Source organism: Dermochelys coriacea, chromosome 5, assembly GCF_009764565.3.
Source record: "Dermochelys coriacea isolate rDerCor1 chromosome 5, rDerCor1.pri.v4, whole genome shotgun sequence".
NCBI lineage: Eukaryota > Metazoa > Chordata > Testudines > Dermochelyidae > Dermochelys > Dermochelys coriacea.
The window spans coordinates 104,567,720-104,587,600 of NC_050072.1; the positions used below are offsets into that span (position 1 = coordinate 104,567,720).

At 43.8% G+C, this 19,881-nt stretch overlaps 1 protein-coding gene across 1 annotated transcript in view; it reads left to right on the forward strand.

Annotated features, from left to right (window-relative positions):
* Positions 1–596: 596 nt before the first annotated feature.
* LOC119856054 (programmed cell death 1 ligand 2-like) overlaps positions 597–19,881 on the forward strand; it is a 34,325-nt gene continuing 15,040 nt past the window's right edge. Inside the window, exon 1 of the mRNA XM_038403118.2 lies at positions 597–1,037. The gene's annotated coding sequence lies outside the window, so the exon portion shown is untranslated. The remainder of the gene's footprint in view (positions 1,038–19,881) is intronic.

Sequence of the window (19,881 nt, forward strand, 5' to 3'; positions counted from 1 at the left end):
CATTATTCTTTGTTCTTGGACAAGTCATTTAACCTCTCTGCCTCTGCTCCTCCATCTGCAAAATAGGGGAAATTCTTATTTGACCTTGGTATTGAGTGCCATAAGTGTGTATGGGGCTTAGTAATAGGACAGCCTCTGATCTATATAGATCATATAGTGTAGTTTAGATACAACATTCCACAATGCATGGAAGATGACAATGAATAATGGGGAAGGAGGAAGTGTGGTTTATACAAATGAAGGTCATCATGAGATTGTTTGCCTTTGAACAGCACATGGTGTGAGTTTCTTCCTTATTAATTTATTCTACCTGAGATGTTATTATGTTGCCCTGGAAAAGTAGGTCCTTGTTAGAGAGACTGGGCAATTAAGTGGGTTTTGAGGAAAGAAAGCAGAGAGCTTGCCTTCTTTGCAAGGGGGTTTGTTAGTATTTTGTAAAACTGTTGGAACGTGCTACAGAAATGTTAGGTATTCCTTCTGCAGGATAGAGCCACATAAACATTTGCTGATGAGGTTAAGAAAGTTTAGTAAGAGACTCTGTGGTTTCACAATGTAATATGATCTCATGGTTATTAACTCTATGGCCAAACTCTGCCCCCTATTGCACCACACAAGATGTAACTTTAAATATTTTTCAGGGGTTAGTCAAGAACAGAATTAGATCCAATCAACTTACAATGTGTTTTGAACAAGTGTTCTCTGATTAGAACAGCCCTGCAAAGTAGTGAGTTCACAGAATTCTCAATGGCTTTAAACAGTCAGAATGAAACTGGAACATATGCCTGTTCATTCCTGCGAAACATGGGTGGTTTCCTTTTGATGCAAGCTTTAGTTTTTAAAACCCATGATACATTAATACAATCAGAGAGTAAATGGACCATTACTGGCTGCATAAAGTGCTGGGGGATTGCTATTCTTTTCCCTCTGATGTTCTCGTGGCATCATACAAATAGGTTAGAGGTGCTTTGCCTTGGAAACCTTGACGATTTCAACTGCTATATGATTCTTGATTCTTCCGACAGGTACATGGGTCTGATGTGAGTATAATGCTACTAAAATGTAAAATGATTTCTGCTGCATTTTGTGACTAGCAGATAACAGCATTCCTACTTGGATTTATAGTCAGATTTTCTTGCTTGATTTATAGTCAGTCTATCTGGTTTCAGCTGGTTTGGTTTCCATTCAGATTTTGGACCAGAGATGGGTCAGAACCAAGACCCCAGGTCCAAAACAACTTCAAACCTTGGGAGGGAGGGTTTCAGAATCTAAGCCTGGATATAGATCAGAATCTTACAAATGGGTCCTCTCTATTTCATAGTCAGAACAAAAGCCATGGTGATGGGGAGTAGCTTCAACTGGTGGATCAGTATGTTGCAGTTTTTGCCCATCTATTGTTCTGCCAGAGTTCATCTTACTCTGGCTTACAACTCAGGCTTATCCTGCCTTACTTCCAATTCACTAGGAGTTTTAGAATGTGTCTCCTATAAAGTCGTGCTTGCTTTCTTTTACTTTGTATTAATCCCTTATTACATCCTGCATTCCAGGCTCACTGTTATACCTTGGCTTGTTGAAATCCTGGCCCCAGTGAAATCAAGAGCAAAATCCCCACTGACTGCATTGGGGTCAGGATTTTACCCCAGGTCTTTTGGTCTGCAGTCCAGTACCCTATCTGCCAGATCATACTTCCCTTCACAGTAAAGGTGGAGTTGAGCCGTGGTATACATAGACAATGTTACATAGGTGATGATCCATATTATTATATGTTATTTGTCTGCCTTACTGTCCACACACAATATTCACAGGTTGAGGGACTCTATGCTAGGAAGCAATGATTCTGAAAAAGATTTGGGGGGTTGTGATGAATAATTGGATGAACATGAGCTCCCAATACAATGCTGTGGTGAAAAGGGCTAATGCAATCCTGGGATGCTTAAAGAGGAGAATCTCAAGTCAGAGTAGAGAGGTTATTTTACATCTGTATTTGGTACTGGTGCAGCTGCTATTGGAATACTTTGCCCAGTTCTGGTGTTCACAATTCAAAAAGGATGTTGAAAAAATTGGAGAAGGTTCAGAGAAGACCCACAAAAATTATTAAAAGATTAGAAAACCTTCCATATAGTGATTGGCTCAAGGAGTTCAATCTATTTAGCTTAACAAAGAGAAAGTTAAGGTATGATGTTAGAGGGCTTATTCCTTCACCCTCCCACTTCCCTGGTCCTTCTCACGTGAACAGAGAACATCAATACCTGAAGTCTGAAGGTGCAAACAATTCAATGTTTATTGGGGTGAACTTCCAGCAAGCTTAAATCCAAGTTCCTTTTTCCTTATTTTCAAATTCTAATTTACTTCCTGTTTGCCCCTAATTTATATAGTAATATTCCGGGCTATACCTATACCAATCATTTTACTGAAATTTACCTAACTAATCCCAACATATTGTAACATAATTCTCTAACCATAATTCTCTAACCACTACCCTAATTATCTTACACGTAGCAAAATTAATTATACAGCAGACAGAAACAATTAGAGAACCAGACAGATTAACAATAGAAATTAGAAAAGTGGGGGCCATAAAGATAAAACATATAGAAATGAGGGTGTGTGGCTGGTAATAGCTCACTTCACCTGATCACTCTTGTTACAGTGTGTATGGTAACACCCATTGTTTCATGTTCTCTGTGTATATAAAATATCCCCACAGTATTTTCCACTTCATGCATCCGATGAAGTGAGCTGTAGCGCACGAAAGCTTATGCTCAAATAAATTTGTTAGTCTCTAAGGTGCCACAAGTACTCCTTTTCTTTTTACAGAAATGAGGGTTTCACAACCACAACTATTGAGAAGTGATTTCTTGCCAGACAGGATGTTATCAAACCAAGTTTTCTTTAACCATCTTTAACTGGTGGTGATAGGCATTATCAGGACAGGATTGTATTCCTAACAGCCCAGTAGCACCTTATTTCAATGTGACTAGTTTGGAATGTGAGGATGTGACCGGTCGCTTATGGCTGCCTCTGCTGCTTAGCCAAAGGCCTTAGCCTAAGAACCAGGCCTCAGACTATCCTAGTGAGAGAAGGCCCATACACAGGCGGACTGTGATTTTGATTCTTTGTTTTATATCTCTATAACTAGCTAAGTGATAAAAATACACCTAAGTTCTTAAAGTGTAGGCCTTTATAGGCAGAGCTCCATATCTATATCCTAACAGATGACTTCATTACAGTCTAAAAGTACCTGCAAAGGGTACACATAACTAATAATGAGCTTTTCATTCTAACAGAGAAAAATATAACACGATCCAATGGCTGGAAGTTAGAGCTAGACAAATTCAGACTGGAAATAAGGTGCACATTTTTAAGAGATAGAGTAATTAACCACTGGAATAATTTACCAAGGGTGATGGTGGAATCTCCATCACTGACAACTTTTTAATCAAAGTGGGATGTTTTTCTAAAAGATATACTGTAGGAATTATTTTGTGGAAGTTCTATGGACTGTACTCTCTACAGGAGCTTGGACTAGATGATAACAATGGTCCCTTCTAATCTTGGAATCTATGAATCTATTAAAAGTGTATCTGTCCCACTACCTTCTATTAGGCAAAATGCCCCATACTTTTCTCAGAGGTTTGTCATAAGAATACATTATTAATTAATGTTTGTAAAGCACTTTGCAGAACAAAAATGCTATATAAATGCTGAGTATTATTACTATGACTAAACTTTCACCATCCAGGACATGGCCATCTATAGACATGGAGATGGAGGAGGAGAAGAGTTTAGGGATGATTATTATACATGGCTTGTTAGACTATAAGCTTTCTGGGGCAGGGACCATGTCTTCATTTGTGTTGGTACAGTGCCTAGCTCCACGATGACCTGATGCTGACTGGGGCCTTTAGTTGCTATTATAATACTGATATTAATAATGGCGGCAAGTGGGAAGTATGAATTATGAAGACAGGATCTGCAATTGTTTGAAGGTGTCTGCTTACCCAGCAGAAGCATTTCCATCTTTGAATAATTTAGATGAAAGAAATAAGACATGAAGCCACAAATTTACCTATTCCAGACAGATATGGAAAGTGTGGAAGGCAGATCACCAACATAGCCCTGACAGTTTCTAATTCTGATGACTATATTCTACTTACCTAAATTCTCCCTGAAGTTTCAAATGGATGCAACAGTATATTGCACTTTCCTTCCTAAACCATTGCGTAATCCCTTTGAAGTCAGTGGCATTGTATCAGAGACAAGTTTGTTCTTGAACAAGAAAAATTTCCAGGTTTCTTTGAAACAATGGAAAGTAGCTGAAACTGTCTTTGAATTGTAGCATTTTGTGAAAAAAAGCATACAAGTTCTCTCAGATTCATGGTAATTTTGTGCCTGGTAACATGTTCAGGGTATCACCAAGGAGTGGGTTTTCATCAAGCAATACAAAATACTATAAAACAGCATGTAATAATGGTTGTGGTAGGTGGGGTTTCTGCAGCATAGCATATTAGTATAATTCATTACAGTTATTTGTACAGTATCATAGTGTACATGTGGCTTTAGAGGCACATAAAATTGAGGGTCCCTGATATGAGGATCTTGCAATCTATGGAGAACAAATAGAATCTTAGAACAAGCAGAAAATATATTAGGCAAGCTTTTGAAAAATGGGAGCTAAAATTAGGCTCCTGAGTCCATATTTAAGCACTTAAATAAGGAGGTAGGAGCCTAATTTTAAGCACCATATTTGAAAATCTCAGTCTTTGATGTTTTTCTCCCCAAGTGTGTGTACATGTGTGTGTTTGTACGTGTATATACACTGATGGATTTAATGGAAACATTTTATAATGGTAACGAGAGACTCTCAGGAATGGTGATACTGTTATAGTATCAAGCTCATTTATTATCAACATATTTTATAGAGTATCCCATTTCATGGAAATTTGTTTTCAATGGACCCAAACCATTTTGCACTAGTTCAGCGTAATGGTGTCTATGTAATCTCAATTGGCATTAAGTAATATCCTGTTTAATGTTAATTGAAAACAAATTATTTCCTGTTCCAAAGGCACCTTAGGTCTTCTGTTAAGCAAACCCATTAATTCTGGCAAGTAGAATTTAGCCCTTTATATCAATTATTGTATGTGCTATAAGTGGAGTACTTTCATTTTTCAAATAACAATATTATGTTCTCAGTCTAGTTGCATAGCTTCCATGTACAAGTATGTGAACAATGTTAAGGGAAGATTAGAACAATGATTTCCATTTTTAGTATTATAGAATTGAATAAAAATGCCCTTATTTCTGTGATTTCTATTTCAGCTTGAGGATGTTTAAATAAGCTTGTTGGGAAATAATGAATAATGTCAATATATGTTGGAACAAATTGGAATTAAATTAAATTATCTATATACTTCACTTAGGTCCTGATTGTGCAAAAATTACTTATTACTTGTGTGACAAAGGACCACCTATGTAAGTAAGGGTTTGTACAAACAGGCCCTGAAGCTGGAAGAGAGCTACATTCTCTAGTAACGCAGTTCATAGAACAACTTAAAGAACACAATCCAAATTTAACTGGTAGGTCCTGCTATGTGTGGAAAAGGATGAGATTAAAGAGCAAGGGCAAAATTCCTTCCTCAGCTATGTGTACATCTAAGAATAAGAATTTAGTTCTTTGCACAACTCATGATAGGTACTCTGCTTAGCTAAGAGACTGGCTCTTAGTGTTGGCTCTCATTCGTTATATTGGCCTCCTTACTGCACTGACATGTTGCTATATGTAAAAGAGTTTCACAACATATTAAATAGTATCACCACATCTTTGTTGTGCAAATTATTGCTTAATTCTGGGGTAAGTGGGCTGTTCAGATATTGCAATGATCCATCTCTCTAAGAAGCTAGAGAGATGGATGGATGGGGCAGGGCCAAATAAACCTTTTGTGGGCCCCCATGGAGGCAATGGAGCATGGTGCAGGGGGGCTGGCCCCTGGAGCACGGGGCCGGACAGGGGTATGACATGGCAGGGGCGGTCCTGTTCTGCCCAGCCCAGTGCGAGGCCACTATTTACAAACCGGCAGTTGCCAGATGTACAGTGGTCCTCCTGGCCCTGTACTGCCAGCATGACCCTTCCCCTTGCAGGGTGGGCTATGCCGCACCACACATCTCCTCTGCCCAACACTGGAACACCCCCCACACCTGATTCCCTATGGCCAGAGCCCTCTCGGAAGCTCTATGCCAGCACCCCCCCAGACCCTGCCACAAATGCACAGCGTCCTGCACACCATCACCCCTGTCCAGTGCCCCCTGCCCACAGCCCCACCACAACTGCCCAGCACCGCACACAGAACCCCCCCTCCCTAGTACCTCAACATACAGATCTTCCCTACTCCCTCACAGCCCAGCACCTGCCCCAGGTCCCTCAGAGATCCACTCCCCTACGCCCTGCCTCCCAGCCGCACTCATCGGCCCTGCTGGGAGGTGACTGTCTCTGCCGGGCTGAGCTGCCAGTGCAGCCAGGGCTGGTCCCGGGGCAGAGAATCACTCTGGCCCCCCAGAAGTGGCACAATCAGCCAGGCCAGGGCCTGCCCCAGCTAGCCTCCCTCAGGACCCACTTGCCTGGAGGGGCCCAGCAAAGCTCCCCCACACTGCCCCCCATCAACTGGCTGAGACTGGCCAGGCTTCTGCACCAGTCCCAGGTGGTTCAGCACCAGGGAGACAGGTGGGGCCGCACAGGTGGTGGGAAGCAGAGACTGCCCTGGAGCCGGAGATGCACCAGGGTCTAGCCAGGGGGCAGAGAGAATCATAGAAAATTAGAGTTGGAAGAGACCTCAGGAGGTCATATAGTCCAATCCCAGCCAGGCTTTGTCGAGCCAGGCTTAAAAACCTCTGTGGATGGAGATTCCATCACCTATCTAGGTAATCCATTCCAGTGCTTCACCACCCTCATAGTAAAATAGTTTTTCCTAATATCCAACCTAGACCTCCCCCACTGCAACTTGAGACCATTACTCTTTGTTCTGTCATCTGCCATCACTGAGAACAGCCGAGCTCCATCCTCGTTGGGACCCCCCTTCAGGTAGTTGAAGGCTACTATCAAATCCCCCCCTCACTCTTCTCTTCTGCAGACTAAATAAGCCCAGTTCCCTCAGCCTCTTCTCATAAGTCATGTGCTCCTGCCCCCTAATCTTTTTCATTGCTCTTCACTGGACTCTCTCCAATTTGTTCACATCCTTTCTGTACTGGGGGGCCCAAAACTGGACACAATACTCCAGATGTGCCCTCACCAGTGCCCAATAGAGGGAAATAATCACTTCCCTTGATCTGCTGGCAATGCTTCTCCTAATGCAGCCCAATATGCCATTAGTTTTCTTGACAACAAGGGCACACTGTTGACTCATATCCAGTTTCTCATCCATTGTAATCCCCAGGTCCTTTTCTGCAGAACTGCCGCTTAGCCCATCAGTCCCCAACCTGTAGCAGTGCATGGGATTCTTCCTTCCTAAGTGCAGGACTCTGCACTTGTCCTTGTTGAACCTCATCAGATTTCTTTTGGCCCAATCCTCCAATTTGTCTAGGTCACCCTGGACCCTATCCCTACCCTCCAGTGTATCTACCTCTCCCCGCAGCTTACTGTCATCCGCAAACTTGCTGAGGGTACAATCCATCCCATCCTCCAGATCATTAATGAAGATGTTGAACAAAACTGATCCCAGGATCTAAGTTCCCTGTAAGCGACGCGGCCATGCAGCAGCCTATTTAGCACCGCACAGGTGCTCAGGGAACCCACCTGGGGACCTGCTGTGTCTGGGGATTGGCTGGGGAAGGGTGCCCCTCCCTCAGCCCCAACCTAGCCAGGCCTCCAACCTGCCATGGCCTGGGCACCTGGCCCTACTGGGGCGGCCTGGCCCGGCTCCAGCCATGGCCTGGACTCAGGAAAGGCCTGCACCAGCCCAGACCCAGGTGGGGCTCTGGGCAGTGCAGACCCAGGAGTGGCCTGGCCCGGCCCAGACCCAGGTGGCCTGGGACTGCATGGACCCAGGGGCGGCCAGAGCAGCCTGGCCCAGCCCAGACCCAGGCATGGCCGAAGCAGTGCGGCCCAGCCCCAGCCCCAGTCCCAGGCAAGGTGGTGCGGCCCAGACCCAGGCACAGCTGGAGCACCCCTTCCCTGGCCCAAACCCAACCCCGGCCTGGACCTGCTGGGGCCAGGGCAGGGGTGCCTATCCTGCAGCCCCAACGCCGGAACTGCCACAGTGGGGAGACGTGCCTCTCCCTCGCAGCCCAGGTGTTGCTGCAGGAAGAGAGAGGTGGGAGGGGGAGTCCTCTCTCCTGGCCATAGCTACAGAGCCCCCTTCCGCACCCAAAACCCCTCATCCCTCACCCCAAAGCCCGCACCCCCAGCCTGAGCCCTCACATCCCTGAACCGCAACCCTCACCTATCACCTCCATATTGGTGCACATAACAAAATTAATTCCACACATGGGTGGAAAAAATTAGTGGGAACACTGTCCAGGATCAACCCCTGGGGCATTCCACTTGATACCGGCTGCCAACTAGACATCGAGCTGTTGATCACTACCTGTTGAGTCCGATGATCTAGCCAGCTTTCTATCCACCCTATAGTCCATTCATCCAATCCATACTTCTTTAACTTGCTGGCAAGAAGCCGGCGGGTGGGGCAAAAGGGTGGAGACGATTCCTCGACCGGCTGGTGGGCCTGCCAAGAGGAGCAAATGGTGGGTGGAGTTGGGGGGAAGTGGGGCTGGCGGGGTCTCAGGGCACAGTGCAAGCAAGCAGGTAGGGGCCTCTTCTGAGCATGGGCCCGGCTCCGTGGAGCCACTGGTGCCTCTGTAAACCCGGCACTGGGAGGGGGTCACAAAGAATACCTTCCCTCTGGCTGGTTGGGAGCAGGAAACACATTAAATCCTCTGCAAACATGGTGGAGCTACCAGTCTGATATACACAACTTGGGAGCTGCCAGAAGCAATTCTGGATGACTCACTGCTGGGGACAGTTTTATTTCCCGAAAAATGAGTAAAGTTGAGATTATTTCCTCTTATACCCCCTCCAATGTTACCAGAATCTCTGCTATAGTAAAAGCAGTGCATCCATGTTTCAGTTTCTAAATGCCAGATTCTCATACCCTTCATTGTGGTGAATAAAATCTCGCTCTATGAATATCCCATTGAAGTCAATGAAACTACTCATGGAGTAGGGTGTTACCAGTGGTCCCTGGTGTCCTTTTGGTGTATCTGTGGTGCCTTTTCAAGCCAATATGTATAACTGAAGATGGGATCATCAATGACCCATCGCCCCCTGGCTCCACCACCGCTCACAATCTGGCTCCACTACTGGATGTTACCCAATGTGAAATAGAGTGCCAGAATCTGTCCCCTAAGGAATTTATAACTTATCTAAAAAGAAAAGGAATACTTGTGGCACCTTAGAGACTAACAAATTTATTTGAGCATAAGCTTTTGTGAGCTACAGCTCACTTCATTGGACACATTCAGTGGAAAATACAGTGAGGAGATTTATATACATAGAGAATATGAAACAATGCTTGTTACCATACACACTGTAACCAGAGTGATCACTTAAAGTGAGTTATTACCAGCAGGAGAGTGGGGGGTGGAGGAAACCTTTTGTAGTGATCATCAAGGTGGGCCATTTCCAGCAGTTGACAAGAATGTCTGAGGAACAGTGGGGAGTCGGGGGGGGGCGGGATAAACATGGGGAAATAGATTTACTTTGTGTAATGACCCATCCACTCTCAGTCTCTGTTCAAGCCTAAGTTAATTGTATCCAGTTTGCAAATTAATTCCAATTCAGCAGTCTCTCCTTGGAGTCTGTTTTTGAAGTTTTTTTGTTGAAGTACTGCCACTTTTTGCTACTTTTAGGTCGGTAATCGAGTGACCAGAGTGGCAATACTTCAGCAAAAAAACTTCAAAAACAGACACCAAGGAGAGACTGCTGAATTGGAATTAATTTGCAAACTGGATACAATTAACTTAGAACTTCAACTTAACTTATTAACTTAAAACTATTTCCCCATGTTTATCCCCCCCTCACCCCCCACTGTTCCTCAGACATTCTTGTGAACTGCTGGAAATGGCCCACCTTGATTATCACTACAAAAGGTCCCCCCCTCCCCCCCCGCTCTCCTGCTGGTAATAGCTCACCTTAAGTGATCACTCTGGTTACAGTAAAAAGAAAAGGAGTACTTGTGGCACCTTAGAGACTAACAAATTTATTAGAGCATAAGCTTTCGTGAGCTACAGCTCACGAAAGCTTATGCTCTAATAAATTTGTTAGTCTCTAAGGTGCCACAAGTACTCCTTTTCTTTTTGCGAATACAGACTAACACGGCTGCTACTCTGAAATCTGGTTACAGTGTGTATGGTAACACCCATTGTTTCATGTTCTCTATGTATATAAATCTCCCCACAGTATTTTCCACTTCATGCATCCAATGAAGTGAGCTGTAGCTCACGAAAGCTTACGCTCAATAAATTTGTAGTCTCTAAGGTGTCACAAGTACTCCTTTTCTTTTTGTGAATACAGACTAACACGGCTGTTACTCTGAAACCTAACTTATCTAAGACTTTCCTTAGATCTTGGAGAAGAGGAGTGAATTTGTATAGTTCTTCTTAGGGTGCCTTGTACATTACTATATTGTCTCACTGCTGACTGCGTAAGAGTTGTATAAGTCAGAAAAATCCAGTTGTTGATGACCTTTGATACAAACTTCTACCATGTATATACACAAAACATCAATATTTTAGCAATGGGCTTCCATCTTAGATGGTGATAAGTTCCATGTCTCAGCAGTGTGTGTGTTCAAAGAGGGAAGATGGAGTGAGGCGGGGGGAAGGGAAAAGGACCCAGGACTCTATTTGTTTCCCCATTTAAGCAAAAATGTTTCCTCAAAATCATAAGAAAGGAAGGAGGCAAAACCACTTGCAAGCAAACTTATTTAAAGTTCACTTCACTAGAAATGTGTTCCTTAAAAATATGCTGAGTGGATGATTGTAATATAGAGCCTAGAATCCAGCCCATGTAATTTGAAATGGGGCTGTAAGGCAGACAAGGGAACTGGGAATGTATCTTCCCCTACAGGAAATTTTTCAAAAATACTTGAGAATTGGTGCATTCCAATGGCAAACGATTTGCTCGACTACCTGTCATCTCATGCAAGGACTGAATCCAGAGAAGTGGTGAATTTCACCAGAGGATGGAAAATTACCCAAAGCATCCCTTTGATTTGGTGGTGGAATTTTAACAAGGTACTATCACTAACCCAACCCTTCCCCTTCCCATCCCATTTAGCACATTACTAAGAAAACACCTTCAGTTATGTGCCTTTTGGTCCCCGAAAAGACCACAAGTGTTGGTGGTAATTTGAGCCTAGTACTTGCTGTGAAATAGGAAGGCTGTTTTAAAGAGGATTATGGATTCTTTCCCTTCCTTTCTCACACTCATTCTGTCACTCTCTCATACTCACAGTCCTGCTCATGCTTTCACAGTCTCTGGCTATGTCTTCACTTCAGCCTAGTCCCAAGATAGGAAATCACAAGTTAGCTGTCTCACTGTATCCTAACTGAATAGAGTGCTTCACACTGTAGACGAGAAGTCAAGTACCAGACACTTGCTGTCACATGCCATGTCCACACTGGCACTGAGTCTAATTGTGAGAGATACACAGCTCTATGAGTGCGTGTCCATGGTTCACAGCACCACAAACACACTGCTCCACTCTATGCTCACTTTCGCAGGGCACTGTGGGACAGTTATTCTGTCCTCTCTGGGAATTGTGGGCAGAAATGGTCTAGGCCTGGAAATTCATTTTCGGGCCATGACCCAAGCTGGTGTGCTGGTGTGCTGTGTCCTTCTTGTGCTCTAAAGTATAGCTTTCACTTGTTGTTGGCCAAACAACCGGGACCAGCTGCTGCTGTTTTTTATGGAGGCCATGTTTCTTTGGTGTTTCTTCCAGATGGTGACTGGGTTACAGAGGAGGCTTTTTGGCTTGGAGGACACAGCAGCTTGTTGTTACAAGCAGGAGACAAAACCAGCACCAGGAGAACATGGTCGCATGGACCCAGCTGCTACTGTCTTGCATGGCAGACCCCTCGTCCCCCCTCACAATGCTGACTTCCACTTCTGGATCAGGTTTCAGAGTAGCAGCTGTGTTAGTCTGTATCTGCAAAAAGAAAAGGAGTACTTGTGGCACTTAGAGACTAACAAATTTATTTGAGCATAAGCTTTCATGAGCTTACAGCTCACTTCATTGGATGAGCTATTGCCAGCAGGAGAGCGGGGGGAGGGGGGAACCTTTTGTAGTGATAATCAAGGTGGGCCAATTCCAGCAGTTCACAAAAACATCTGAGGAACAGTGGGGAGTGTGTGTCTGCGGGGGATTCAACATGGGGAAATAGTTTTACTTTGTGTAATGACCCATCCACTCCCAGTCTCTATTCAAGCCTAAGTTAATTGTATCCAGTTTGCAAATTAATTACAATTCAGCAGTCTCTCGTTGGAGTCTGGTTTTGAAGTTTTTTTGTTGAAGTATTGCCACTTTTAGGTCTGTAATTGAGTGACCAGAGAGATTGAAGTGTTTTCCAACTGGTTTTTGAATGTTATAATTCTTGACGTCTGATTTGTGTCCATTTATTCTTTTACAGTTTGACCAATGTACACGGCAGAGGGTCATTGCTGGCACATGATGGCATATATCACATTGGTAGATGTGCAGGTGACGAGCCTCTGATACTGTGGCTGATGTGATTAGGCCCTATGATGGTGTCCCCTGAATAGATATGTGGACACAGTTGGCAACGGGCTTTATTGCAAGGATAGGTTCCTGGGTTAGTGGTTCTATTGTGTGGTTGCTGGTGAATATTTACTTCAGGTTGGGGGGCTGTCTGTAAGCAAGGACTGGCCTGTCTCCCAAGATCTGTGAGAGTGATGGGTCATCCTTCAGGATAGGTAGTAGATCCTTGATGATGCGTTGGAGAGGTTTTAGTTGGGGGCTGAAGGTGATGGCTAGTGGCGTTCTGTTATTTTCTTTGTTGGGCCTGTCCTGTAGTAGGTGACTTTTGGGTCCTTTTCTAGCTCTGTCAATCTGTTTCTTCACTTTAGCAGGTAGGTATTGTAGTTGTAAGAATGCTTGATAGAGATCTTGTAGGTGTTTGTCTCTGTCTGAGGGGTTGGAGCAAATGCGGTTGTATCGTAGAGCTTGGCTGTAGACAATGGATCGTGTGGTGTGGTCTGGATGAAAGTTGGAGACATGTAGGTAGGAATAATGGTCAGTAGGTTTCCGGTATAGGGTGGTGTTTATGTGACCATTGCTTATTAGCACCGTAGCGTCCAGGAAGTGGATCTCTTGTGTGGACTTCTGGATCAGGATCACAAGCACAAGGTGATGGACTACATCATGATGAATACATGGGATGACCAGCAGTGGACACAGAACTTTCATATGAGGATCGCCACATTTCTGTAATTGTGTTAGGAATTTTCCCTGGCCCTCGAGCATGAGGACACTCTGAGGAGAAATGTGTTTCTATCACTCTGTGAAAGCTGGCAGCCCCATGTTGTTACTTATCTGTTGGCAATCAGTTCATGGGTTGGCAACTTCACCTTTGGCACAATGGACATGGAGGTTTGCAAGGCAATTACTCCTGTGCTGGCCCCCAGAGTTGTAAAAGTTAGAAAAATCTCTGAAATAATTGTGGGGTTTGAATGGCAATGTTTCCCCAGCATCAGGAGCTGTTGTATAATATAGCCATCTTGATACATTAGCGCAAGTAAGTACCTTAACCAGAAAGGATGGCATCTTAAACCATCATGGCAGATTAATGGACATCTACAGAGGATTCATGGACAGATGCCAATGCCAGGATGTTCCAGAGGTCTGGCCTATTTCAGTATGGGCAAACTGATTCTTTTTTCCCTCCTAGTGGTATTGGAACAGAGGTAGAGTGTAAAGGATAGAGCTGATTCAGAGTCGTTCCATGGTTCCTTAACTGGCTCTAGCCCCAGCCAGAGTTGTTCATAAATTGGGGGACATAGTATCCTGGAGGTGAAACTCTGGGACTAGGCATGGGTCAGCAGAATAGCTTTGAGCTGACTGGCTCATGATATGGAAAAGTCTTAAATACGTCCCTCTGAAATGCCAGAACCTTCCTGCTCCCCCCAAAATTTCACTTTGATAGGGAGCCTTTTTTACCAGGGGGAAGGGAAGAGAAGGCAGTCCCAGTGAAATCAGCATTGGTAACTATGCCAAACTAGTACCAGGCTATTGTGCTCACAAAATGTTGGGGAAACTGAGGCACAATGGTCAACTCAGTTGTCCAAGGTCTCATTATGAGTGAGTGGCAGAGCCGGAAACACACACTAGGGATGGAACTCGGGCACCATTGAAGTCAATGGGAGTTTTGGCACTGACTTCAATGAAGCCAGGATTACATCCTAGGTTTCCGGACACTCTGTCCATTGAACTGTCCTCAGGTCTATGCTAGACAATTGAGATTGTCTTGAGACCAAACCCCAGGTCTGAATGCCCCCGAACTCCGGCAAGTCTGGACCCAGATCTGGATCAGAACTTGGTAGCTAGATCCTCCCAGTACATTCGCTGAGGTGAAAGCACTGTGTTAACATTCCAACAAGTAAATGTCTTAACCAACTATGATTTACTGAGAGGGAAAAATGGGAAGTGGTGCTTCAAAGCAACTAATAAAATGTATAAACATCAGAACTGCCCTGGAATTTCCCCTTCTTTTTGGTTTGGGGGACCTAATGAATATGTTATAGTGATGAAGCAGATCTAGTTGAATTCTTTTACAAAAGGGACAGCAGGAAAAACTGGGTCCAGACATGTACCCTGAGCCATTTCCCTATCTGTCAAAGACTTGCAGCCTTCCAATTGCTTTTATTTTCCTTCTAAGGAAAAAACTCCTTAGAAAAGAATTAATTTTCTTTCTCGTTAACTTCAGAGAGTTAAGGGCACTAAGCAGGCTCCGGCTGTAGAGTCCTGATTTTCAAATGTACTGCATATCCAAAATTCCAGGGGAAGTGAATGAGTGCTGTGGGTGCTCATTACCTCTGAAAATTAAGCCTTAAATCCTAATCTAACCCTTCTTTTAATAACCTCAGGTGTCGGTGTCTATGACTGCTAGTCTCTCACACACATTAGTTACTCTCAACTCCAGCTCAGTACAATAAAATTTTATTTTGTACAGCCTCTTTCATTGAAACTATATGTCAAAACACTTTATGGAGTATAGTGTATTTTACAAATGACTTTATACTGAAGAATGTATGACAGGATACGATACGGCACAGAATACAGCAAAGCTTGCAGTCACAAGGTTAATAACAGAGGGAGAAACTATATGAGATTTGAAAAGAGATGCATTGACAACTGATGAGACAGAAAGATATAGAAAGTCTGTCGATGCAAGATTGTGGAGGTGAAGGCTCTTGTACCAACAGTGGAGAAATTCTGGGAAGGGGCAGAGGGGAAGATGGTGCTAACAGAGCAGCAGGAATGGCAAGGTTAGGAGAAGACTAGAAAGAGATAAGGTGCATAAAGTTGGCAGAAATGTATTTCTTCTTGTGTTTGAGGTTACTAGCCTATTACTATCTTGAATAGTTTTGTGACATCCGATGACTCTACAACTCTCAGAACATTTAAGAACTCAGTCATGTCCCCTAATCTCTTTTCCAATGAATACAATACACCTAAAGTCCCTAAACTTTCCTTGTAATTATGCCACCCAAGATCCTTATCATCTTCACTGCTTCCTTCTATACTTTTTCTGGTGCTTCAATAACTTTCCTGTAATCTGGTGTCCAGATTGTCTACGGTATCCTAGGGATGATCTCCCTCACCGCTGTTCATATGGTCCCATGCTGAGGTAGCCTATTTATCCAGCCTATTTTTTAAACTTTCATCATTTCTGACAGACACTGAATCATAGAGTATGAAAGTTAATCATAGAAACTGGGCTAATTAGATCATGAAGTGCATCACAAGCCAGTGAAGAATTAGGAACATAGAACTTGCCAGACGGTATCAGATTCTTTGTCCATTTAGTCCAGATCCTATCTCCAGATGTGGTCAGTACCAGACACTTCAGAGGAATATGTAATAACGTTACAGTAGGCAGATGTGCAACAGAGATTGCTGTAAGCTCTAAAGCATGACATTTCTATCACTTCCCATTTTTTGCATTAACTGTTAAAGTTCTTGTATTCCATATAAATGTTCAGTTCCTTTTTGTCTTTTATTAAGTTCTATGCCTCAATGGCATTCCCGTGCCAACGAGTTACACAGTCTGATTATGCACTGAGCGCTAAAGGCTTTTTAGATCAGTATTTAGTTTTCTACCTTCAATTTCATTTCCATGTTCCCTATAGTACCTTTTATTTTATTTTATCTACTTCAGTGATGACAATAACAATGATTATGGTAGCCCTCAGAGGCCCAAAGCAGAAATTGGAGCCCTATCATTCAAAGCATAGTAAATATATATAACGAAAAGACTGTCCCTGTCCCAAAGAGCTTACAATCTAAATGTAAGAAGAGAGACAACAGATAGATACATTTGGAGGGTTGGGGGGACGAGCAGAAGGTATCAGTGAGACAATTTATATTAAAGTTCCAAGTGATGGGGCTTCCACCACTTCCCTTGAAAGTCTGTTCATTTGATTGCTCCTAGCTGTGAGGCTGCCTTCTTTTACCACCCTGGTAACTTCTCCCCCTCCTTGGTTATACAATTTAAATACTTGCTGCTTAGTCAACCTACATGGATTTAATTCTTGTAGTCTTTCCTTGTAAGTGGTTCCCTCTTGAATCATGAACCCTTTTGTTACTCTTCTTGGAACTCCCTCTAATTTGTCAATATCTGACTAGTAGTGAATATAATTAATGTGTTATTTCCCCTCCCATTTAAGATTATGGAGATGTTAAATAAGACTTGCCATTACACCAGTCTCTGCTGCTCCTCACTGCAAGCCCCCTTCCAATATCACAAGTAACATTTTTCATATCTAAGGCTGTGTTTTAGGCATGGGCATTTTTAGTAAAAGTCATGGACAGGTCACAGGCAGTAAACAAAAATTCACCGCCTGTGACCTGTCCATTATACTGTATACCCCTAACTAAAACTTTGGCAGGGGGATGTGGGTGATCGGGGGGGCGGTTGGGGTGCCGTGGGTGCTGGGGGAGGTGGTCTGGGACCCCCGCTGGTGCAGGGAGGTGGTGTGGCCCACGGCCTGGGACCCCCGCTGGTGCTGGGGAGGGGTGTGGCCCATGGCCTGCTGCCCGGGACCCCTGTTGGGGCTGGGGGGGGCAGTTGGCAGGGCTGGCAGGGGCTCTCTACCTGGCTTCGCATGTCTCTGCAGCTCCTAGGCGGCAGAGAAGCCAGGGGGCTCTGCGCGCTGCTCCCGCCACAAGCAATGGCTGTGCAGCTCCCATTGGCCAGGAACCGCAGCCAATGGGAGCTGCAGGGACATGGCCTGTGGGCATGGCCAGTGTTCAGCGCAGAGCCCCCTAGGCCCTCTGCTGCCTAGAAGCTGCAGAGCCATGCCAGTGGAGAGAGGAAGCTCCCCACCTTGAGGTAAGCGCCCCTCCATACCCTCCAACCCCCTGCCCCTAGCCCTGAGCTCCCTCCCACACACCCCAATTGCTGCTACTGGTCCAGGGGCTGCCTGAGGGGCTCCCCTGAGCCAGCACCAGCCGCTGCAGAAGTCATGGAAGTCACGGAAAGTCACAGAATCCGTGACTTCCATGAGCTCCATGACAGACTCACAACCTTATTCATACCCTCTCCAGATTTGAATTATTTTTTAGAGTAAGATCTGTTAAATGCTTTACTGAAATCCAAATATGTTATACCTACCATGTTTCTCTTCATCCACTGTTTTTGTAACAGAAAAAAAAGTTGTTTTTCCTCACCAATGCACCCATTGCAAATAATTCAGATCTTAACCCACATTGTGAATTAGAGAGCTTCAAAGACTGGAAGAGCCATGGAATTCACGTAGTTGGCCAGCTATTCAGTAAAGAAACTTATTTAGAGGTCAAAACTAACTTTATGTGGTCCAGTCTCCCCTGGTACCAGTATTTTCAAGTCAGGCACTAGACTTTTCAACTTTCTGGAAAACCTGTTTTATACAGAAAGCTAACTTTAATAGAAGCGATTGTGTCCGGTCAATTAGGAAACAAAACAATTATAATTAATTTATATCAATCATTGCAGACAGCTTTCCCAACAAAAAAGTGCCCATATATGACACACTGGGAGAAAGGATATGGATAGACAAATAGCCTCAGAGGAATGTGGTTTGATTTGGAAAAGACAACCAGCAACCTCACTCGGTAGCACAATAAAATAAATTTCTTTAAAATACTATTTCAATGGTACCCCACACCAGTCAGGTTAAAAAACATACAGAGAAACTGAATACGGATAAATATTGGAGAAATTGTGGTGAAAGAGGAGATTTTATGCGTATATGGTGGTCATGTCCAGTCATTAGAGAATTTTGATGCAATCCATAACCAAGTATCCCAAACTGTTGGATATTTATTACCAAATGTTCTCTGGTAATCCTCCTGGAGCTTCCTAGGGGAAATGGTCACACAAAAAGAAATGAAGAATTAATGTCTCATCTGCTAGTAGCAGCTTGGTTATTGGTAGCTACTCATTGGAAAAAGAGAAAAAGCCTAACCAATGAGGAATGGTTCAAAAAAAATGGAAGGTTTTGGTTATGGAAAAAATAACTCCCCAATTATATACCCAGCAAAATAGACAGAGGACAGATAGATACTTAGATATCTAAGTTATTGGTTATCTAAGACTCTGAGAATTCACAATTTTCAATGAAGGCTGAGGGAGCTGCAGGATCACAGTGCTGCTGAAAATCAAGTCCCAGGCATCTCAAGTTAGGCACCAAAAAAACTGACTCAAATCTAATACCCATATTGTTCTAGTGAGGTCAAAAATTTCTCCATATATTCTTTATTTCCTTATGTTTATTTCTGTGTCTATTTTGTTGGCTTTATTGGTTGTGTGTCTGTGTCTGCTTGATTTTATGAAAATAAAACCTGCTATTTATTTTCCCATCTCACTAGCTCTGGCATTCCTGGTTATTTAAGACTATTTCATTCCATTGCTTTTTCTTTTGTTTACCTGTTTGTATGAAAAAAGTACAAAGAATAGTCTCTTTGTTAATAATCAATGGCGCAAAAGGCTGCCCACAATAAAACTGGATTTATTCCTTTCAGATGCATTATTTATGGGCTGTCTGTTTATTGTCAATACAGTATGGTACTTTGTGGCATGTACTGTAGCAAGACTGCATGCAGAGAGAACCGACTATGTTTTTCACTCCAGAAAGTCCCAGAAAGTCACGAAAAATCTAACCTCTTTTGACCAGACTAAAGACCAGACTTTCCCTGGCCTTTACATGGGTGAGTGGGAGAGAGGATAAAAGGAGGCCTCCCTTTCCCTTGTGTGTCCTACACTGAGACCTAAAACAAGTACAGGCCATGAGCACAGAGCACATGAGCACGCCTTGCCAGAGTGTCCATTGCCTCCCATAAGACCGGCTGGAGAGAGTGGGGGGAGGGGAAGCGGCTCCGATCCCTCCTGCCCCCCCCCTGCCCTCTGTCATTGCCCACCCACCCAAAGTCAAGGCCCACCCAAGTATCCCATCCTGGCTACACCATTGTTGTAGGGGCCAGATTTTCAATGTGAAAACTCCACTAAAAGGGTGACTGGGGTTGAGAGGAGATGAAGTCAAGGCTATTCTATCAAGCCACAGAGCATGCTAGACTCCTTCAGCTTTGGGAGTTTGGGAAGTGTGTTTATACACGT